Raw genomic sequence first — 24,656 nt, 5'->3', positions numbered from 1 at the left:
CAGTAAGGCAGGTTCTGTTTAAAATGCTTTTTCTGGTCCCAGTGTAGGGGTGAATGGGTGCTCACAGGTCCAAAAGCCGAGGTGAGTACATCCTAATTCTAAGTGTAGCCACCCATGGCTCTGATGATGGTATTCATAGGACCCTTCTGGTCAGCAATTTGATAGGCTGTGTAGTTTGATTGACATAAAAAGAATACCCATTGATAGTGTGTGCCACAGGCCAGGTTTTTGGATCAATATCACTAATGTCAGATGAATTAAGAGTACTAATTCTAGTTTGTTCTTCCTTTATGTACTGCTTTAGTGCTTTCCAATTCCCTCCGTGCAGTGGTGACACCAGCCATGTCAACCCCAAGAAGGTAGAGGAGGGCAGTTGCCCACAGTCCAACTTTCAGTGCAAAGGGAAATGGCCAGGGCTCATGAGTGATCACCAGCCAAAATGTTCTGAGTGCAGCCCATTGGCTGCTGTGGTTTGTTCCTGTTTCCATCCAGATGGTGTCAGTGTTGGGCTGAATAGCAAGTGCAGTCCATGTGGGTGGGTTGCCCTTACTAGACCCCTCTGTTTACTGGGCATCAGCAGCAATTTCCACTATTCCCTCTCTACAGCCTACAGGGGCTGCCACAGGACTAGGGACAGAGGCATTTGGAAAACCTACATGTTCTATAGGGCCTAGTTGTACCTGCATTTCTAGAGACAGTGGGCTGGAGGACAGGTTAGTCCTCTTCTGCAAACAGGCATGCCTCTTAGTCAAAGCGGGAGTTTGAACTATGGCAGAGGTAGGTCGGTGGAATATATTCGCAATCCAACCTTGACAGCAACAGAAATTCTTACCATGATACACTGTTCTTTCATGAGAGGCTCTACTGGAAGAGTGCTGTATATGCTGCTAGGAGCCACTGTTCTATGGGCTATACCAGGTTTCTGCCCCCTTCCAGAGTTGGGACCAAAATCCTAGGGCTACTCTCTCCTTCTGTTGTTTCTGCTACAGTTCCCAACGCATACCTTCTGGAGTCACAGACACATCTAACTCAAATGGTAGCCCTGCTTGGGAGATGCCTAGAGCTTTAATCTCCTTAGTATGTTTGCCCTCTCAAAGGTGGCTCGTTGTTCTGATCTCCAGGCTCACACATGTCCTTTCTTTACCAGGCAGTATAAGGAATGGAAACACTGTGCCAGGTAGAGAATATAAGTCCTCCAAACCCCCAAAATTCCTATAAAAGCTTGCACCTTTTTCATGTTCTTACAGATTAGCTAGGCTTGCACCTTGTCCATAATAGCTCTGGGACAATTCACATCTTACCTGATCATATGACTCCCGGAAACTTTACATTGGTGACTGCACCTTCAGTTTTCTGTGTATTCACCTCCCATACACTTGCTCACAGGTGTTCCAGCAAAATCTGCAGAGTGTGAAGTCAGCAGAGGCAAGGCTTCATATGTCGACATTATATCATCAAAGCAATGGGTCCATTTTACAGATGTGGGGAAGAATAACAGGGACAGATCTCCAGGCACCATCCCATGACATTTTGTGGGGCTGTACAGGTAGCCTCAGGGAAGAATTTGAAAAGTCCATTATCGTGCCTTCCATGTGAAAGCAAATTGAACTTGTGACTCAGCAGCCAAGGTATTCTGAAGAAAAGTATTTGCTAAGTCCAGAACAGCATGGTCCACTCCTAGGACTGTGGCCAAATTATCTAAGATGGTGCCAAGTTTGGGCACAGCTGCATGAATGGGGGGCGTAACTTTGATCAATTCTCAGTAATCCGCCATCATCTGCCATGAGCTATCTGCCTTTTTTTACCGACCATAATGGGCTGTTGAAAGTGCTATGGACATGGTGTAGAATACCCACTCAGTGCAGTTCTTGGATAGTTTCTCCTATTTCCTTGACAATTACCACTCTTCGTTAGGGGGAAGTGTAGGCTTACTGATTCCCAGTTGGCATTTCCCCTCAGCAGTACTGGTTTGATTACTCTAACCTGGAGGCAGAATTCACCGATAGAGGTTTGCGGAGTTTGGCCTTGCAGGATGTCCGTGCCCAATATGTTCTCTGGTATTGGAGAGATAAAATCCTCATATTCTTGTGGGGGAGAACATCCAATTTGCAGTGTCAAAGGGACCTTCCTGACCATAACCAACTGCCCTTGGAAACCATCGATGGTGCTGAAAGGCCCAGAAAATTCCTGAAGTTTACCAGGTATTAGAGTATATTCAGCTCAAGTATCAATCAGAGCTGTCACCTTTTGTTTATTTCTGGGGTACCAGTGAATAGTGAGCTCAATGTGGCCTCCAATTGCCCCCAACGGCCCTCACTTGGAGGCCATCTTGGCTTATATCCTACACCCGGGGAGTGGGAGGTACCCACCCCGAATAGGACTGTATCCCTGAGGCCTCTGCTGTAGCAGTAGGTACATCAGGGATGGTAGGGCAGATGGGGCAGGTCTGAACTCTTGTTCAGCTTTCAAGGCTTTCCACAGGCCAGCTAACACAGTGTTAGGTTGCCCGTCTATCTTTTCAGGTGTGATCCCTGAAGCAATGAGGTCAAACCACATTTGCTTCTGGGTTGCTCATACCAGACCGTTTACAGCCAATTGGGTTAGCCTGTTGTCTTCTTGAGCTCCCTCTCTGTCCTAGGTCTTTCCCACATCCTGTACCTATTCCTGGGATTTGTCAGTATCCCCCAGATCAGCAGTAGCCTGCCCAACATCAAAAACATCTCCTGTTATGACTGGGCTCAGCATGGGTATCAGTGCCGCATACCAGGTACCGAAGGCATACTGGAGTATCTTGGCTTTCATTGCTGCAGTGAATGTAGCCCAATCAGGGCCTTCAAAGACAGGGGCGTAGATGGCCTACCTCATTTCCCACTCCCTAAGAATTTGTTGTACCTCCTCTAAATATATCCAGGGCCTCATATGTCCAGAGAGACCCCCTTACTGGGTCAAGCTTCCCTGTAGGATAGAATAATCCAATCTATAAGGGAGTGAGTGCCTTGACCTCCCCATTGCCCCTCACCCCTGAGCCCCCCTGAGCTGGAGAGAAGGCTGTGTGGTGATATTGCTCTTTTTTCTGCCTCCTGCCCAGTCAGAGAAATGCCATTGCCCCCTCTCCCCTGCCCCTCAATCCTGTAACCATACTAACCATTCCTGGATATTTTCCTGGCCTTTTGTTGGAACTTGATAATTACATCAATAAGCTCAGTGAGCATATATTCTCTCATCAGGTATGTTTCCTGAATTGGGGGCTGCCTTACTGGCTGGGATTGTTGTTGCTGTGTTTTTGCTTTCCTTTGAATTACGGGTCCAATGACATGGGGTGTATCATCAGTTTCACTGTCAATCACCATAAAATCCACCCTTGTTTTCCTCACTTTCCCAGGGAGTCCACCACTTAGTGTCCCAATCGGGCTTTGTCACAGGTGCTCAGACCTTAATCCATGGCAGCTTGAGCCCTCCTGGCCTTGCAAAACAGCATGCTGAAGTCTCCAACTTAATCATCCTTCTCTCCCACTTTGTCTGCCAGCCCCGAAGCGAGCAGGGCAGTGGACAGTGCACATCCTTCTCTAACCTCAGTTCTTCTTCCAACTTTCACTCAAGCTTCAGCCTCTGGTTGGTCATCAGTGTCAAGCTGTACTGCCCACCCTAGAGGCCAGCCCACTGTGCAGCGGTTCATTTCTCTCCTTTGCAGCACTGTGTTATGCTCAGTTCTTCAAACAAGTGCATTAAACCAGTGGGCATTTTCAGGGCATCGCTGTACTCATGTGGTGGTCCACAAGCATCTAACATATGAGCAACCCCTCTTGACATGAAGAATGATGGCCAACCCTGGGATTCCCCCATGGATGCCTCTTTTCCAAGATCCATTTCTTCAGTCTCCTGCCCAGTTCAACAACGGTTGGTTTTGCACCTACTTGGTAGGTGGCAATTTTAATAAGCAAGGGAACTTACAGGAGAACTTGTCTTGGGCATCACAAGACAAGTAGATCTCTGCACCCATCTGCCAGAATCTTAGGAGTTTATATAGAGGCCTTAACTGGGTTCAGTCACATATTCACTCCAGATGGTCTCAACACCTTACTCTCTCAAGGCTATGTCCTCAAAACAGCTCCGGCTATGGGAATTGTAGGCAGAACATACATTCCAAGGACAGGGGAGGGGGTGAGAAGCCTCCAATTGCCCAAGTCCAGCTCATGGGTCCACCAGCGATCATATCCTCTTCATGACCTCCTCCAACAGGTATCAATTTTCACCGTTTGGCAAGATTATTAAGCCTGACAATACCAAATATTGGACAATTAGGATAAATAGGATCTGTTGTATGTGTCTTATAAGAGTATAAATTAGCTCAACCACTTTGGAAAACAATCCAGTTAAATCCTGTGAAGATAAATTTTTGCTTAACTTATGACCTGGCAAATTTACTACTAAGAATATGCAGAAGGAACTCTTGTACATATTCATGAGGATTCAAATACTACGCATTTTATCAGCACTGTTTTTGATAGGAAACTCTTAGCAAAACTTTGAAAAATATATAAATTATGGAATATAAAAATTATGGAATATTTACAAAACAGAATGTTATATAGCAAAAGTGAATAAATCAACAAGCTAAAACCAAAAATTTATATGTAAATGCAAATAACTTAGAACTGGAAAAACAACTTTGAAAAAGAAGAGAATAGCTGGAGGACACACACTATCTAACTTCAAGACTTACTAGCAAGCTACAGTAATCAAGACAATGTGATACCGGTATCCAGAGAGACAAAATGGATCACTGCAACAGAAAAGAGAGACCAGAAATAGACCCACACATACATGGTCAAAGGATTTTTAACAAAGGTACAAAGACAATTTAGTGGAGAAATAATAGTCTTTTCAATAAATTATGTCAAAACAATTGGATGTCCATACATTAAAAAAAGAACTTCAAAAGTCAGAAAGAGAAAGACAAATACCATATGATATCACTTATATGTGGAATCTAAACTATGACACAAATGAACTTATTTACAAAACAGAAATAGACTCACAGACACAGAAATCAATCTTATGGCTATCAAAGGGGAAAGAGGGTGGGGGAGGGATAAAGTAGGGGTTTGGGATTAGCAGATACAAACTACTCTATATAAAATAGATAAACAACAAGGTCCTACTGTATAGCATAGGAAACTATATTCAATATCCTGTCATAAACCATAATGGAAAATAATATGAAAAAGAGTATGTAGATATATGTATAACTGAATTACTTTGCTATACACTAGAAACTAACACAACATTGTAAATCAACTGTACTTCAACTTTAAAAAATAACTTCAATCTGCATCTCACCATGTACAAAAATTAACTCAAAATAGACTGTAAACCAGTGTAAAATCTAAAATTGTAAAAATTTTAGAAGAAAACACAGAAGACTATGGGTTAGGCAGAGACATCTTTTTTTTAGATATAATACCAAATGTTCAATCCATAAGAAAAAACTGATAAATTGGACTTTATTAAACTTCAGAATGTCTGCTCTTCAAAAGGTACTTTAAGACAATGAAAACATAATCGCAGACAAGGAGAAAATATTTGCAACTCATGCATCTGCAAAAGGACTCAAAATCAGAATATATAATAGAATATATATAACAACTCTCAAAAGTTAATAAGAGGGGATTCCCTGGTGGCGCAGTGGTTGAGAGTCCGCCTGCCAATGCAGGGGACACGGGTTCGTGCCCTGGCCTGGGAAGATCCCACATGCCGCGGAGTGGCTGGGCCCATGAGCCATGGCCGCGGAGCCTGCGCGTCTGGAGCCTGTGCTCCGCAACGGGAGAGGCCGCAGCAGTGAGAGGCCCGCATACCGCAAAAAAAAAAAAAAGTTAATAAGAAAACAAACAATTCAATAAAATACGTGCAAAAAATTTAAACAGACATTTCACCAAAGAAGACAATGATGGCAAGTAAGCACAGGAAAAGATACTCAACATCACTAGTAATTAGAGAAATGCAATTAAAACCACAGTAGATACCACTACAGATTTATTTAAATGGCTAATATTAAAAAGACTGGCTATACCAAGTATAGGAGAAAAGATGAAAAAGACTGGCTAATCCCAACTAGAACTCTCATACACTGCTGGTAGGAATGTAAAATGGTACATACTATACTTTGGAAAACAGTTTAACAACTTCTTGAGAAGTTAAACGTACATTTACCATATGACCTAGCTATTTCACTCTAAGATATTTATTTAACCAAAAGAAAGGAAAGCACATGTCCCTATAGAGATTTTTACATGAATATTTATAGTAACCAAAACTGAAAACAATCCAAATCTCTATCAACAAGTTAATAGACACATTGTGATACAGCCATACAATGGAATGCTACTTGATAATACTAAGGAATGAACTATTTATACATACAACATACATGAATCTCAAAATAATCATGCTGAGTGAAAGAAGCTAGATAGAAAAAAGTACATGCTGTATTATTTAATTTACAAAATTTTCTAGAAAATACAGTGACAGTGATAGTTTCTATCTATCTAAGTTTTCAGGTTGTATACTTGAGTATGTCCAGTTTATTGTATATCAATTTTATCTCAATAAAATTATTAAAATAAAAGCTATGCATGGGCCAATAATAATAGTGTATTATGAAACAAATACCAAGATTAATTTACTTTTGTACAATTGATACCCAAAAGGAGAGAGGGAAAGTAAGAAGGAAAGAGAAAAGGAAGAATAGAAGACGGGAAGAAGGGAGGGAAGGAAGGTAGGAAACATATCTTTGAAAATTAGGTAGAAACAACCCAAATACAACATGGATAAATCTCAAATGTTTATGCTAAGTGAAAGACGTCGGTTTCCAAAGGGTTCATACTGTAGGGTTCCATTTATATGACATTCTGGAAAAGGCAAAACTACAGAGACAAAAAAACATACCAGTGGTTCTCAGGAGCTGGAGGAACTGACTACAAAAAGGCACAAGGGAATTTTGGGGGATTCTATATCTTGCCTGTGGTGGTTGTTAAACAAATGTAGGTGTTCGTCAAAACTCATAGAACTATGCACTTAAAAGAGTGAACTGATTACATATGAATTATATTCCAGTAAATCTGACTGAAAAGAAAAATTGGAAACTGACAACTCTTAAGTTAACTTTGGGCTGAAGTTATTTTTTTCTGCCTATATTGAGTCTTTTTAAAAATGAAATTAATTGACAACAGAAAAAGAACATTCCATATTATCTGCCCAACCCCTGGAGACATCTGAGTTTAAACCCCTGCTTTAAACCCATTTCAACTAACACCTTAATAGCATGATCTATTACCTAGCCATGAATAAATCTCTCTGTAGGAATAGAACAGGCAATGTGTGGGATGGTTAGAGATACAGGGAGACGGGGACTGCTGGGATCCTATAGTTAGTACATAGATCATAAGAATCTGGAGGAGAGGAACTGCAACTTAGGACTGATGAATAGGAAATTACAGCTAAGTGTTTGATCTGAAGGCGACAAAAATATAGCCACAATTTGTGTGCTATTTTATCTATCTGATGAGGGTCTTAATCATCAAAATCTAAAAGCAGGAATATTAGAATCTAAAAATTAGTTTATTTTTATATTAAATAACAAGCATAGTGCCTCATACATAATAAGTGGTCCATAATTGTCAGTTGGAAGGAAAATGGAGACTAAAAGATGAAAGGGCTAACTGCATGGTACAATATCTATGCAGTTGCACGGGATCTCACGAATAGAAGGGCCCCATTCTTGACTTAATGTTCTGCTGTTGCCACCTTGAAATTCCTAATAATTTTTTAACATGAAGCTCTACATTTTCAATTTGCACTAAGCCTCATGAATTGTGCAGCCAGAACTAAATCCAGGAGATTCTGGAGCCATCACTGAACTTTCTCTAATAGAGGACAGTGAAGAAGACTGTCTTTGACATGGTACATCCATTTGACATTGTCATAAAGATGTAAGACACATAGTAAAGCACAATTTCAAGTTATAAGACCTACTGAGGTGTATCGACAAACCACAGAGGCAATACATAGATCAAACTGGAGGGTGGCAATCAGACTACATGTATATGACTACATAGCTATTTTTAAGTTGACAGATTGGATCACCCCTGAAGGAAAAAAAAAAATCAAGAATGGAAGTAGTGCCTACAACCCCAAAATAAATCACAAGTAGCTGGTATGGGAAAGACTGCCACTCAAGTGTCACTGGTTTGTGCCACAACCACAAACATGATTATGACCACCCCAATTCTAGTCCATCTTGTCTGCCAAATGAAAAGATGGGCATGTCTAAGAAATTTATTTAAATTTTCATCCAAAACCAAATCCCAACTAAAAACAACTCTGACAGGAAGGGTGAGGTGAGGTAAAGGCTTGTGGTCTCAGTTTCTTAAATGTTGTCTGATTCTTCATTTACAAAACATAAGAGGAGATAGGCACTGGAATGAGTTTATTAATGTTAAATATACTTTCCCACATTTGGAAAGTGTCTTGTCATTCAGGCCAGTCACCCTCTCACTAGACCTGAATACAGTTAAGCCCAAATCAAGAGATGAGTGATGACTGTACTGGGGCCTTCTCATCACGGTTACTTTTGTACTATACATCAGTGACCATGCGATTGATCATCCAAATCAGGACACTTTTGAGAGTGCTAAAATATTAAGCTGTAAAGGACACTGGGACAATGGACACAAACCATGGTTTTCCCAGGCCAGCTATGACATATAGTCACCCTAACTGTAATATTATCATGCATAATACAGGCATCCCATTAACCTTTAGTAGTACCAATACACATCATCAATAAAAATGACAATTACAAAGACATTGACATACATGTACCAAGTGCTTTTTCTGTGCTGGGCATTATGCTAAGCACTTAATTTTTTAAAATTATATTAATTTATATTATATTATTTTTAATGCATTTTATCAGAAATGCATTTTCTGATTGTATATGTAGGTGCATAATGCTTTTGCAAATTGGCCTATGGAATTGGTTCTTTGGTCTATTTTAAATTAGTTTGATGCAAAATGCAATTAATTTGGTTGCTAGAGTTGGGGAAGGGGTGGATAGTGCCTAAAGAACTAAGAAAGATGAACAATGAAAAAAAATAGCTAGTTTAAAATGTAGATAATAGAAAATTAAATTACATTTGAGGGCAGCTTGAGTATGACATGTAATTTTAAAATAAATACAATCCTTGTTTAATTAAGAAAAGATAACTTTGGTGTTAAAATTCCTTTAATTTATTCCTCTACATATTAGATAAGACTGCTTATTTTAATAACAAATATTATAGTAAATTTCAAGCATATATTTTACATGAGTAAGTCTGCCAACATACGTGGAGACCAGAGAAGAAGCTTATAAATTACTTCAAGGCTTTATACATACATCCAAAAACAATTTCTGCAGAGAAAATCCTTGGGAAAATGTCAAATATTTTTTATATATTAATGTGGCTTCTAAAAATATATATAGATACATAGGTAGAGTTATGCTATTGCTATCATTACCTAATAAAAAGTCTACAAAATTTATTTTCCCTTTCTCAAAGGATTTTTCTAAGGAATAATTAGGTTTCTAAGACTGTGAACATTTTGCAGTCAAAGTCAGTTGCTATAAAAATTCAAGGGATTAGAAGTAGTATGCTAAGCTATATTTATTAATTGTGTGGACCACATTTAAAATTATGAATCCTACTTTCTTAAACTTATGGTTAGCATTCTTTAAAATATCTTTCTGTGCATTATGTAAATTCATATCCCAGAAATTGCAAACAAACCCACAAAACATTAGAATAAATTACATTAAAATATCACCAGCAGTTATTTCCCATGAATGAAATTCTTAACACATTGATGTAACTCTATATTTCCTGACTATAAAAATAAATGCATACTTATGGCAAAAAATAACAATGAAGAAGAAAAGCATAAAGATGAAAGTAAAAATTACATGCTCAGAGGGATTATGAATTGCTTCTTAACTCCTTTATGTTCCTCAGTAATTTAATGATTTTTACAGAAAATGGGTATCAATTTTCCAATCCAGATGAACAATGATTGTGCAGTAAAGTGAAATAAAATGCAACTAATTCATTAAGAGTAAAAAGGAATGAGGAGGGGGCTTCCCTGGTGGCGCAGTGGTTGAGAGTCCACCTGCCGATGCAGGGGACGCGGGTTTGTGCCCCGGTCCAGGAAGATCCCACATCCCGCGGAGTGGCTGGGCCCGTGAGCCATGGCCGCTGGGCCTGCGCGTCCGGAGCCTGTGCTCCGCAACGGGAGAGGCCACAGCAGTGAGAGGCCCGCGTACCGCAAAAAAAAAAAAAAAGTAATGAGGAGATATGACTGTGTATTCTATAAAGAAACCCTTGACCATTCTTAGAAAAATTGGGTTTTAGTCCCAAACCTGACATGTAGTAGCTCTGTGTCACTACTACATGTAGTAGCTCAAGTGTCACTAGCCCCCTCTGTAAGATGAGACAGAAGGAGATTTTCTGTCAATTCATTCTCTCTGCTCATTTATTTCTCTCTGTGCCTTCATTCAGCCAATACTATTGAGAATCCACATATAACAGGGCCTGGAATAGTAAAATGGCATAGTGAACAACACAGTTGGTATTTTTATTTAACTCTTTCCGGCTCCTTTGTGCAGATAGGTTAGAGATGGGGATGCAGTAAAGTGGGACAACAGACAGGAGACTGCTATAGTGCAGTGAGCGTCGATGGGGGCCCTGGACTACAATGACAGCAGTGAACGCTGGGAGAGTCAGATGACTTCAAGACATATTTGGACTTAGAATAGTCAAGACTAGCTGGTGAATTTAAAGAATTGTAGGAAAAAGCAAGGAAAAGGAAGATTCAAAAATAACTCCCAGGCTTCCAGGCTTTAATTACTCATGAGATGAAAGCAGACATTATAGTGTACAAGGAATGATAGATTAGTGTACGAGAAAATAAGATCCTTTTAGATAGAAAATCAGAGTAATAGGATAGATAAATATTGGTCTTGTATAGGCAGGTGATGGGGTGTGGGGCTTAAGGCATATGTTTTAAATAGGAGACCAGGAAGGGACTGTCTGAGAAGCTGCATTTAAGTTGGGACCACAGTAAGTTCTCTAGAATGGGGGACATGATCATCATCTACATTACTTCAGGAGAAAACTCTGAAAATTATAGCAATTCAAAAAATTTCCCTCAGATTTCCCTTCAAAATTTACTAGATAGTCAAATGTTCTACCCCCGAGCTATACAGAATGAAGTAAGTGAGAAAGAGAAAAACAAATACCGTATGCTAACACATATATATGGAATCTTAAAAAAAAAAAAAAAAAAAAAAAAAGTGGTTCTGATGAACCTAGGAGCAGGACAGGAATAAAGACACAGACGTAGAGAATGGACTTGAGGACACAGAGAGCGGGAAGGGTAAGCTGGGATAAAGTGAGAGAGTGGCATGGATTTATATACACTACCAAATGTAAAATAGCTAGCTATTGGGAAGCAGCCGCATAGCACAGGGAGAACAGGGAGATCAGCTTGGTGCTTTGCGACCACCTAGAGGGATGGGATAAGGAGGACCACAGGGAGGGAGATGCAAGAGGGAGGGGATATGGGGATATATGTATGAATATAGCTGATTCATTTTGTTATACAGCAGAAACTAACTGTAAAGCAATTATACTCCAATAAAGATGTTTTAAAGATGTTTTAAAAAATTACTAAGTAGTAATTTCTGTGCTAGACTATATTTTTTAAAAATCAAGAATTCCTTATTAATGGAATACTCATTCTCTTATACTTTTCCAGTTATGAAGATGTTTATGCAGAATCCCCTATATCCAAGAATGTGGCCTGAACAACTTAGAATAGAAGGGATTTTTCCACTGACTTTCTAGGATTCGTTAATAAAACTATATGTCAACATGTTTGTCAGGCAAATTTTCAAGATATATCTGATCCTATCAGATGCTAGGTAAGGCACAGTGGGATATTCATGAGGTTTTCTTGGTGATCTTGATTAGTCTTCTAATACTGTAATAATTTAGACTTCTATTCTGACACTAGAAGAATAATTCAGAATTGAATGTTTATGACTAACCAGAGAGATTAACTTAAAAAATTAAACAGTTCAGAGGAATAAAGTGTTCTAATTATGAAACTGATAGGAGGTACTGTATCCAAAGTACACTGAAGAGCTTGTAGAAGACCTGCCAACTGGGGACAGAGACAGGGCAGAACCATGGGTAGGATTTATACTTCTTGAATTTTCAGGTCAAAGGATGTATTGACTAGGAAAATCTTGAGTTAAGTGAAAATAGATCCAGCACTCAGAACAATAAGATCTCTATGCCAGACATGTCAATACTAGGCCATTAAAATAGGCTTGTGAAAAGAGAAAATAATAGGCAGTTTAATAATATGTCCCTGTGAAATCTCTGAACTTTAGAAAATAAACAAATTGGTCGTCATTGGTAAACAGCAAACATCTGAAATGCTCCAGACCTGAGGAACTCTGAACGCCACGGAGGGCTGCTGATGTTTTTGCTTGTCTCCCCCGTATTTCTTCTCATTAGTTGATTGAATAAAAGAACATTCAATAGAAGTTCTAGACTTCTTTTTTTAGGGCAGAGTTTCTCAATATTGGCCCTATTGACATATTTGACAAAATAATTCTCTTTGTGGGGGGATCATCCTCTAAATTGTAGGATATTTAGCAACATCCCTGGCCTCTGCCCACTAGATGCCAATCGCAAGCCCCCAAGTTATGACAACCAAAACTCTCCAGACATTGACAAATGTCTGCAAGAGACAAAAAACATCCCTGGTTGAGAACCACTGCTCTAGGCTGACAGTTACTATATACCATAGATTCAAAGATCCACACGTTGCTGTATTCTTTATTATTGAAAGAATTAAACGCACTGGAAAGATCTGGGACAGAAATATACAAGGCACCAACCCCCAAACTGTGCCATTTTATTTATTCCATACCACATTGCTAATTATATACTGAAATCTTAGAAAATGAGCCTTTTGAATGACCTCATTTTTCATAATTATTCTTAGAAATTGTACAAGTCCAAACAAGTTAGATATGTTACTAATTGAAATGTACACAAATTTCTTTACCAAATGCACTTAGTAAGGCTCCTTTAAGCTGGCCCATCCTCAAATCAGGGCAGGCCTTACCTGCTATGGGTAGAAGCTTGGTCTTTATTCTGTTGCTTGGCAGAGACAGAAGGCAGACTAGACATCAAAGGAAGAATGGAAGATCACTTCAACCCTATTCTGGATCCCAGGTTCCCTTTTCTTACCTTTAACTCTGGCAGATTTCCCTGTATAATGAGAGTATCTTAGTCTGTTCAGGCCACTATAACAAAGTACCACAGACTGGGTCGCTTATAAACAACAGAAATTTATTTCTCACAGTTCTGGAGGCTAAATTTATTTCTCACAGTTCGCTCGGGTTCGCTCAACATGGTTGGGTTCTGATGAGAGCCCTCTCCTAGTTGCATACTGCAGTCTTCCCATTTTATTCTCACCTGGCAGAAAGAGGACTTGAGACCTCTCTGTAGTCTCTTTTATAAGGGCAGTAATCCCATTCATGAGGGTTCTACCCTGATGATCTAATCACCATCCAAAGGCCCTCCCACCCACCTCCTAATATCATCACATTATGAGGATTTCAGCATATGAATTTTCTGGGAATACAAACATTCAGTCCGTAACAGGGAGTTACCCTATTTAGTGAAGCTGAAAGGTCCAGCAGTCATAGAAGAGAGAAACTGTCTCTAAGGGGTGAATGTATATGTGCTAAAAACAACTGTTGTAGGGCACGCATTCAGTGAGGTGATGTGACTCTGTCTGGGTTTATATCAGATTTGCCTAAAGACACAATCCGCTTAATCTAGTTTCCCCTATCTGCGAACTCCAGATTGCCATCACCTCTGGCAACTCTATCTCATAGCTCCTCTCTATGCATGCTTTAAACTCTTATTCCCATTGCTAGCTGCCTGATTCTGATTTTCCCAAATCAAATTCAAAAGAGGAGAGAGAATTTGATTGACTTACCCCATCTTTTCAAATAATAATAATAACAATAACATGCAACAGGATTAGGTATCATGTACCAAACAGCATATGGTTTAACTCTAAATCCTTACTTCAAACAAATCAAATAGGAATAATCATTAAGCTCATTTTATGAAAGAAGAAAATGAAGATCAAAGTCAAGTGGCAAACCTTAGATTAGGACCTAGACAGTCTGACTCAGCTCCCATTCTTTTAATCACCTATAATTTGGTTGTCATGGGTCAGGTGCCCACCATGGTCCAATTTTGGCTGCACCCGAGTAAGACAAAGCATGTGGTCCCCACAGTAGGAACTGAGGGCAGTGCCACATCATTTAAAAGTGGCCTAAGGGCTTCCCTGGTGGCGCAGTGGTTGAGAGTCCGCCTGCCGATGCAGGGGACACGGGTTCGTGCCCCGGTCCGGGAAGATCCCACATGCCGCGGAGCGGTTAGGCCCGTGAGCCATGGCCGCTGAGCCTGCGCGTCCGGAGCCTGTGCTCCCCAACGGGAGAGGCCACAACAGTAAGAGGCCCGCGTACTGCAAATAAATAAATAAATAAAAGTGGCCTAGGCATGTGGCAGGAAACTACCTTTGACCTAACACAACAGCCATACAAAAGGGCAACAAAGGCCACTTTAAACATGAAGTGAATAACTGGTTAGCAAAAATATATTTCCTGTACCATGAAAAGAGCAAAAACAGAAAAGGTAAGGCCAAGCTTCCCCTTTAAGCAACAAAATATATCAAGTTATTATGGATCCACAAATTTGTTGAGCAAATTGGATAAGGAAAAATTCTACACATCTTTTAAATGCTAACATTCTTGTTATTAAATTATGTTTTTGAATCATCTGTCAGTGATTAATGTATACTGTCAAGCCCATTTTATTTATATTTTATCTTATATTTTGCAGAAAAGTATATAGGGGTAGAGAACTTCTACTTCTAAAAGTACATCTTTGTCAATGAAAGTGTGCTTACCTAATTTTGAATATCTACTTAAAAAAATTTTTTTTTGGCTGTATTGGGTATTCGTTGCTGCACGTGCACTTTCTCTAGTTGCGGTGAGTGGGGGGCTACCCTTCATTGCGGTGCGTGGGCTTCTCATTGCTGGGTTTCTCATTGTGGTGGCTTCTCTTTTTGCAGAGCTCGGGCTCTAGGCACGCGGGCCTCAGCAGTTGTGGCTCGGGGGCTCCAAAGCGCAGGCTCAGTAGTTGTGGCGCACGGGCTTAGTTGCTCCGCGGCATATGGGATCCTCCTGGACCAGGGGTCGAACCCGTGTCCCCTGCACTGGCAGGTGGATTCTTACCCACTGTGCCACCAGGAAAGTCCCGAATATTCACATCTTAATCCAGCCTCTTGCAAAGCTTGCAGATATATCTCCAAGTTCTTCTGGAATTTAGAGTTACATAAGAAAGAGTTTAATTTTAGTTCCTTTATTGGCAAATTTTTTCTACTTCCTGAGCACTTATTTTTAAAATCCTAATAATTAATGTATTTGTAAGAAGGGACTTTGCAGTATTTCTTTGGGGGGGGGTTGTTCTGAATGCTTTTTACTAGAATCTGTGAGCCTTCTCAATCTACATACTTTGACTTCTTTCAACACAGTCATTTTATTCCATTATATTTTTAATATTTATTCTGTTTATATTATCTTTGTTGGTTCCTTAGGAGTACTTAAAGTTCTTAGCTTTAGCTTAAACTCCATTCTTTGCCCTCTATATCCATGACCTTTTCCTTTTCCATCTTCTTGTCCTTTTATTCCATGTTCTGCAAAAATTTCTCAAGTTTGTTTTCCATGTGCGTATATGCATCATTGACTCTTTACTCCCTTGGCATGAATGTTTTATTGTTTTTGCATTACTTTAGTTCCTTGTCAGTCTTTACTATCTCTCCCATCTCTTTCAGTCTCACTTGGTATCTTCTCATCCGGCTTGTTCTTTCCTCATAGCTTTGTGCTATTTCATAATGGTCATGTTTTCTTACACCCTGCTCTTATTTTTATGGGCTTCATTAATGTCTTTTGTGATTGTTCATCCTTGACAAGGAGACACTTGTTCAGATTCACTATTCTCAAAGAGGTAGAGTGTGTGGATGGCTGATGTTTTCAGAGCCACCTGCTCTCCCTAACAAATTACTTTCTGCTTTCCCTAACAACTTACTTTCTAAAGAGACAGGAGCTTTGAGAAAACGACTGTTCAGGAAGGTTGCATTTGATGTGAGACTAGCTATGGGGCATTGTAGCCTGGGAGATATAGTTCTCAAAATAAAATGTCATATTCTTTAATAGACCCTGTAGTACATAGCAATTTGTAGACTGTAGACTGTAATTTTTCATGAATTCCATCTTTCCAGAAAAACAGAAGGGCAAGTAGCTTAGGGAGAAAAGATCTCATTTGAGTTCAGCAGAGCTATTCCAAGAGAAAGTTTGCCAATACTGGGAATTTTTTAAAAGAATTATCCCCTTGTGGGCCAGGTCTATCTGAGAATAGTTTACCAGACAACAGGAAACAAAAAAATAAAACTGGACTCTACAAGCATCTTTTCCTATTCATTAACAAAATATTTAGTACTATTTCTGACATTTAAACAATCATTAAAGAATATATGGAAAATGCATAAAAGTAAAAAAAAAAAAGTAAAAAGAAAAAATTCCCCATAGTCCTATCACTAAAACCCAACTACCACCATTAACATTCTGTGGATTTATTTCCAGTTTCTTTTTTAATGTATACTTTTATTGGGTGTTAGGGGAGTGGAAGACAGGGGATACAAATGTGTGTGTGTGTGTGTGTGTGTGTGTGTGTGTGTGTGTGTGTGTATACACAAAATGCATAGTTTTATATGGTGTAGGGGAGTGGGAGAAGGGATATATACATGTGTGTATGTATATATACAATTTCAGTATCCTACTTTTTTAGCTAGAATTGTGTTAAATGCATTTTATGTGCTATTCATAAACATAATTTTTAATGGTACCTTAAGTTGCATCAAAGCGATGTACTCTGGCGACTTAGGCTGATTCTAATGATTCACCATTAAAGAAACTTGCAATAAATATTTATAGCTCTCTTATTACAGAGTTCCAAAACTAGTGCCATTGATTCAAAGGGCATAAACATTTAAAATATCTTAATATATATTTAACTTTACAAAAGTGTTGGACCAGTTTATAGAACAATCAGCAAAATACAAATATGCCTAGCTCATCTTATCCTTATCAATACTGGATATTTTTATTAGTTTCATCCTTTGGTTGGGTTAATATTTTTCTTTACTTTGATTACCAATAAGACTATTTTTCCCATATACTTGTGTGCTAATTGCATTTCCTCTTTGGGAAAATACTATGATAGTATAGTGTGTCCTCAAAAGATAGGAAGGAAAATATTTATCTTATCAAGACAATTTTGAAAGTTTATGGCCATACAAAAAGTAAAATCTTTGATTTCACCATTCTCAAAGGCTTTTTTTTTGGCCATGCAGCATGTGGGATCTTAGTTCCCCTACCAGGGATCAAACCTGTGCCCCCCTGCAGTGGAAACGCAAAGTCTTAGCCACTGGACCACCAGGGATGTCCCTCTCAAAACCTTTTATTCTCATTTCCCATCACTCTGCCACCCATTACCACTATGTTCCAGGTAAACCAAACAATTTGCAGTTTTTCATATAAGCCATATGTTCTCCATCACTTTACTTTGCACATGCTGTTCCATTTGAATGTCCTTTATCTTACCTCAGTCAAACACACCACACACACCACACATGCACACAGAGCCTGTGGTCTTTCCCAGGCTCTAGTAGTAGCTTGTTGTTATATTTCTCATAATGTCTAACATCCTGCACCATAATCATTAATATTCTTTCTAGACTTTCCCACTAACCTGTGGGTTCTGTGAAGGCAGGGACACCTCATCTTTGATCTCTAGATTCCACATCATTTATCATCATGTCTAGAAGAAAGCAGAAGTTCAGTAAATGGTTCTTTGAATATGAACAGTGTTGACTAATAAACACAGTTGCCTTCCTAGTGATAGAACTGAGTGTCATTACCAGTAATTGCATGACTTTAAGGGGCAGCATGTTTGAGTGGAAAGAATATAAACTTCAGAGTTGGCCGAACTTAGGTTCAAACTCCCAGCTTTGCTATTCAGAGTCCTTGGAGTAATTACCAAATATTTTTGAGACAAGACTGGAACAAATGGTGATCCTAAAACATACCTTAATAGGATTCTTTGAATATAAATTAGGTAATGAGTATATGAAAGAATGTAGTATATAGTAGTTGCTCAATAAATAATAGACATTTTTCTAGTTACTGCTGTATGTTTCCAATATAGCTTCATTTCATGTATATTTCCATTCCATGTATATTTCCATTATAATAAATATTAACAAATTCAAAGGATTTGATTCTTATGTATGTATTTTTCTTTAAATCATCAAGAGTAAGAGACAAGGTCAATTGTACTGTCCATATTCTTGTTGCACAGGCAAGAATATTTTAAATAAATCTTATTAAAAAATTATATCAGGAAGAAATAGAAAATATAAACAGACCAATCACAAGCACTGAAACTGAGACTGTGATTAAAAATCTTCCAACAAACAAAAGCCTAGGAACAGATGGCTTCACAGGCCAATTCTATCACATATTTAGAGGAGAGCTAAGACCTATCCTTCTCAAACGCTTCCAAAATATAGCAGAGGCAGGAACATTCCCAAACTCATTCTACGAGGCCACCATCACCTTGATACCAAAACCAGACCAAGATGTCATAAAGGAAGAAAACTACAGGCCAACATCACTGATGAACATAGATGCAAAAATCCTCAACAAAATATTAACAAACAGAATCCAACAGCACATTAAAAGGATCATACACCATGATCAAGTGGGGTTTATCCCAGGAATGCAAGGATCTTCAATATACGCAAATCAATCAATGTGATACACCATATTAACAAATTGAAGGAGAAAAACCGTATGATCATCTCAATAGATGCAGAAAAGCTTTTGACAAAATTCAACACCCATTTATGATAAAAACCCTCCAGAAAGTAGGCACAGAGGGAACTTACCTCAACATAATAAAGGCCATATATGACAAAACCACAGCCAACCTCATTCTCAATGGTGAAAAATTGCAACCATGTCCACTAAGATCTGGAACAAGACAAAGTTGCCCACTCTCACCACTATTATTCAACATAGTTTTAGAAGTTTTAGCCACAACAATCAGAGACGAAAAAGAGATAAAAGGAATCCAAATCAGAAAAGAAGAAGTAAAACTGTCACTGTTTGCAGATGACATGACACTATACATAGAGAATCCAAAAGACTCTACCAGAAAACTACTAGAGCTAATCAACGAATTCGGTAAAGTAGCAGCAATAGCCAGGACATGGAAGCAACCTAAGTGTCCATTGACAGATGAATAGATAAAGAAGAAGTGGCACATATATACAATGGAATATTACTCTGCCATAAAAAGAAACGAAATTGAGTTATTTGTAGTGAGGTGGATGGACCTAGAGTCTGTCATACAGAGTGAAGTAAGTCAGAAAGAGAAAAGTAAATACTGTATGCTAACACATATATATGGAATCTTAAAAAAAAATGGTTATGAAGAACCTAGGGGCAGGACAGGAATAAAGATGCAGACGTAGAGAATGGACTTGAGGACATGGGGAGGGGGAAGGATAAGCTGGGACGAAGTGAGAGAGTGGCATGGACTTATATATACTACCAAATGTAAAATAGATAGCTAGTGGGAAGCAGCCACATAGCAGAGGGAGATCAGCTCAGGGGGGATAGGGAAGGTGGGAGGGAGATGCAAAAGGGAGGAGATATGGGGATATATGTATATGTATAGCTGATTCACTCTGTTATAAAGCAGAAACTAACACACCATTGTAAAGCAATGATACTCCAATAAAGATGTTTTAAAATAAAAAGAATTAGCTATTACCACAGTTGAGAAAAGAAGGCCTGTATTTTCCAAAGGCAAGAAAATAAAGTACTCAATAAAATAACACATGATCTAATCATCTGCTGCTTAATTTTTTTTGTTGTTTGCTCCATTAATACTGCTGAAGGTATTTGGGGACCTGAAATTACTATAAATAAAAGTACTGCTATCCCTGATGGCAAAAGAAAAGAACTTTTGGAACATGCTCTACTTTTCATTGCCAAAATTATATTCACTTGGGCCACACTAAAGAAGTACGTGAAATCTTCCCAGTTGAAAAGCAGATTTAAACCAGTGGTACGTTCAGCCCCAACGCGTGCATACATGCTCGCGTGCACACAAACACGCACACATACCAGAAATTCTCTGAAGCTCAGCTTCTGTTTATCACACAGCCAAGAGTCGTACGTGCCTTCTGTGTGCCTTCTTTGAGGCTAAAAGGCATTTACATCCATCTGCCAACCAGATGAACCCAGGGAAAAAGTCACAAAGTCTACACAAATGAGGATGACACAAGTATTTGTGCAGAATAAATTTGCCAAGATTTTTTTCCCTCTACCCTTATCCCATACCCCATGCAAGCTGTTTTTAAGTCCCACATACTGCAGTTTCCCTTCTGCTGACAGCTCAAATCATCTCCTCCAGGACTTTGTGTTCTCAGGCCTCATTCCAGGCAATTCTCCATGATTAAATGTAGAATGTGTAGCCCCTAGTATGGTGCTAAGCACAACAAAACGTGCTCGTGCACGAGTGTTCGTTTCCAACTTTTCAAACCCCTCTGAGCACTCACAGAATTATCCTCCACACCTTTCCACACAGGGTCAAAGTTATTGCCCCAGGCAGGGCTTCTCAAATGCTGAGAACTGCCCACAAAATTTCCATTTTAGAGGTTTCTAATATCCTAAAATATGAAAAAATGCCAAAACCAGATTTTTAAAAATAATAGTACTTTTTAAACTTCTACACCTAACAAAAGAATGTTTTTAAATATAATATACTCGATGGTGATATTTACAAGGTAACTATAGAATCTATTAAAAAATGTTACAGGGGCTTCCCTGGGGGCACAGTGGTTGAGAGTTCGCCTGCCGATGCAGGGGACACGGGTTCGTGCCCCGGTCTGGGAAGATCCCACATGCCGCGGAGTGGCTGGGCCCGTGAGCCATGGCCGCTGAGCCTGCGCGTCCGGAGCCTGTGCTCCGCAACGGGAGAGGCCACAACAGTGAGAGGCCTGAGTACCGCAAAAAAAAAAAAAAAAAAAAAAAAAAATGTTACAGCCAGTATAGCCCAGGAATGCAACAGGAGTCAAACATGCATGCTATTCCTCACCTTCCAAGTCTGTTGATCGTGTTTTGTTTACGTGTAAAGGCTCATTGGAAAGTGACATTTGAAATATAAATTTCAAGTCCTTTGAAACGTAAACTCTTCATTCAAAAACCCTTAACTCCCATCCTCATCATAGTGCTTACCTCCACGCATCTTTGGCAAAGAAACCACAAGCAAATAATGAAAGAGTTAGGGATAAGATTTGCCCTTTAAAAAGAAGGGGGAAAGAGAGACTTAGAGGAGCCAGATGAGGCCATTATGTCCAGATCTACTTACAGGTTGAATTGAAAAGAATTTCTTTCCACAACCCCCTTGCAACTCATTCCCTGTTGCCAAGGAGGCCTTGACCTCCCCCTTGGATAAGCAGAGACCCACACCAGCCTCCCAAGAGAGTGAACTGTCATGGGAGCTCTGACAATCAGGCCAATGAATTAGCAGGCTATGACTAGAATAATTTTCCCTAGACTTTTCTGGTGAAAGTAAGCTATTCCTCCTGCAGAGATGCTTCAGGAGTTTATAACCTGTAAACTGAGATTGTTTTTGTGAAGTAATTACAAGGCAGCAATGAACACTGAGTACTATTTTAAATGATGAGCTATTTTACTTTCAAAAGAAATAAACAATGAGAGATTTAAAGTGATTATAATGACAGACAAACACACAGAGTAATGCATTTATAACTGGAAACTGCAGGTTAAAGTATGACACTAAATATATACCAGGACATGATATACCCATGCTTTTGTGGAATTGTAAGGTTCATGACATGATGTGATTGTTTTATTGGGTTACTGAATTGTAGAAAAAATTATATACAGACGAATAGTATGCAGGAAGTCAGCATGATGCAGTAAAACAGCATAGGATTTGGTATCTTTCTGATCTTCTCCTCTCTCCTTATCTCTGCAATCTGGCTTCTGCCCCCATCACTGCCTAGCCCCTAGTTTCCCTGAAACTACTTTTTTTTTTTTTTTTTTTTGCTGTACGCAGGCCTCTCACAGTTGTGGCCTCTCCCGTTGCAGAGCACAGGCTCCGGACGCGCAGGCTCAGCGGCCATGGCTCACGGGCCCAGCCGCTCCGCGGCATGTGGGATCTTCCCGGACCAGGGCACGAACCCGTGTCCCCTGCATCGGCAGGCGGACTCTCAACCACTGCGCCACCAGGGAAACCCCCTGAAACTACTTTTTCCAACAAGGTAAACTCACTGTTGCTCAATCCAAAGAACACTTTTCGGTCTTTGTCTTACTTGATCTCCCGCCACAGCATTTGACTCTGTGGAAAATGCCCTCTTTCTTCATACTCTCATTCTTGACTTCCTTAACATTCATCTCTCATGGATGTCATCTGATAACTCCTTCTCAGTCTCCTTGCAAATTCTTCTTTCGTCTTGATCACTTCAGTGTTATTGTAAAGGTGCCACTGTGGGTTCTTTTTTTTCTTCTCAATGTACATTATCTCCCTGATGACTTCATCTATGACTTCAAGTGCTTTCTCCTTGCTAAAGGACTTCCTGATCTGTACCACCATGTCTGATCTCTCTCCTGAGCTCCAGAACTATAGAGCTAACTGCCTATCCGACATTGTATCAGTTATCTATTACTGTAAAACAAACCACCCCCAAATAGTAACTCAAATCAATGGTAATTATTTATTTTACTCACAAGTCTGGAGGTCAGCTTGGCTCAGCTGGTAGTTCTGACTGCATGCAGGTCCCTCACGTAGTTGTGGTCAGACAATGGTTGGGGCTGACAGCATCTCAAAGTCTTCTTCATTCAATTGTCTATTAGCCAGGATGGAAGCCTTCAATAGCTGGAGACTTGAACTCTGGGCCATCTCTCTCTATATGTAAGTATGTGGTCACTCCATGTGGTGGCCCCAGGGTAGGCAGACTTCTTACATGATAGCTGAAAGCTCTGAAAAAGAACTCATGTTCAGAACCAATCTAACATTCAGAGCAAGGCCATGTTAGTCTCCTATTGGACATAAACAATCTCACAGAATATCAACCTTAGACAAGTTTACTCTGAGATCATGACAGGATGAAATAAAGAAAGGCCTCTTCATAACTTTGTGTAAGTACAGACAAAAACACATCACTATGGCAACTGCAAAATGTCCAACCATAGAATTACCCCCACATTCTGACAACACACAATCTAGACCAAATTTCTTTCTTAAACCTTCCCCCAAATCGCAAATCCTATAATGGGTTCTTTCTAACACATTCCTACTGAAACATCCTGTGGTTTTCCCCTGATGTGTATTCTCCCTTTCTACAAAGTAACAAATCCAACTTGTTTAGCTACAAGTGTGTTCCTGGTGGGCTTTGACTGAAGGGCACTGACAGCTCCCAATATTATTCCATTATATGGATGTATCCTCATTTATTTAACTAATCTTTTATTGTTGAGCTTTTAACTTCTATATCAGTCAAGGTCCAGTTGGGAGACAGAAACCACTAGTTATTTGAACAGGGAAAAATTAATACCAAAAAAATAACTACTAAAAGAGGTACGAGTGGGCTCTAAGGGGGCTCTAACTTTAAATTACCTGCTCTTTTAATTTGTGATACTTGGATCTCTTAAAGCCCACTTTTACCTCTTTTAGTAGTTATTTTGTGGGGGTATTAATTTTTCCCTGTTCAAATAACTGTCGTGGTTTCTGTCTCCCAACTGGACCTTGACTGATATAGAAGTTAAAAGCTCAACAATAAAGGATTAGTTAAATAAACGAGGATACATCCATAAAATGGAATAATATTGGGAGCTGTCAGTGCCCTTCAGTCAAAGCCCACCAGGAACAAAATAAAGAAAAATAATAAAATAAACAAAATAAAAACAAACATAAAGAAATGGGACCTAATTAAACTCAAAAGCTTTTGCAGAGCAAAGGAAATCATAAACGAAACAAAAAGACAACCCACAGAATGGGAGAAAATATTTGCAAACGTCGTGACTTACAAGGGATTAGTCTTCAAAATTTACAAACAGCTCATGCAGCTCAATATCAAAAAAAAAAAAAAAAACCCAATAAAAAAATGGGCAGGGGCTTCCCTGGTGGCGCAGTGGTTGAGAGCCCGCCTGCCGATGCAGGGGACATGGGTTCGTGCCCCGGTCCAGGAAGATCCCACATGCCGCGGAGCAGCTGGGCCCGTGAGCCATGGCCGCTGAGCCTGTGCGTCCGGAGACTGTGCTCTGCAACAGGAGAGGCCACAATAGTGAGAGGCCCGCATATCGCAAAAAA

The 24,656-nt window shown here is 39.5% G+C and overlaps 1 protein-coding gene across 7 annotated transcripts in view; it reads right to left on the bottom strand.

The window, feature by feature from the left end:
- The window catches only part of TMC1 (transmembrane channel like 1), a 386,362-nt gene that overhangs the window by 141,203 nt on the left and 220,503 nt on the right, over nt 1–24,656 (bottom strand). For 3 of the 7 annotated variants that reach the window (XM_049710776.1, XM_049710780.1, XM_049710779.1), the window contains exons 4-7: nt 23,075–23,326; nt 18,000–18,068; nt 15,097–15,507; nt 1,302–4,274 (exon numbers count right to left, since the gene is read on the bottom strand). The gene's annotated coding sequence lies outside the window, so the exon portion shown is untranslated. The remainder of the gene's footprint in view (nt 1–1,301; nt 4,275–15,096; nt 15,508–17,999; nt 18,069–23,074; nt 23,327–24,656) is intronic. The other 4 variants (XM_049710777.1, XM_049710778.1, XM_049710774.1 and 1 more) reach the window with 3 other exon arrangements.

The sequence above is a fragment of the Orcinus orca genome, chromosome 6 (genome assembly GCF_937001465.1).
Source record: "Orcinus orca chromosome 6, mOrcOrc1.1, whole genome shotgun sequence".
Lineage (NCBI taxonomy): Eukaryota > Metazoa > Chordata > Mammalia > Artiodactyla > Delphinidae > Orcinus > Orcinus orca.
Note: the sequence above shows the minus strand (reverse complement) of the source record. Positions and strands in the feature narration are given on the sequence as shown.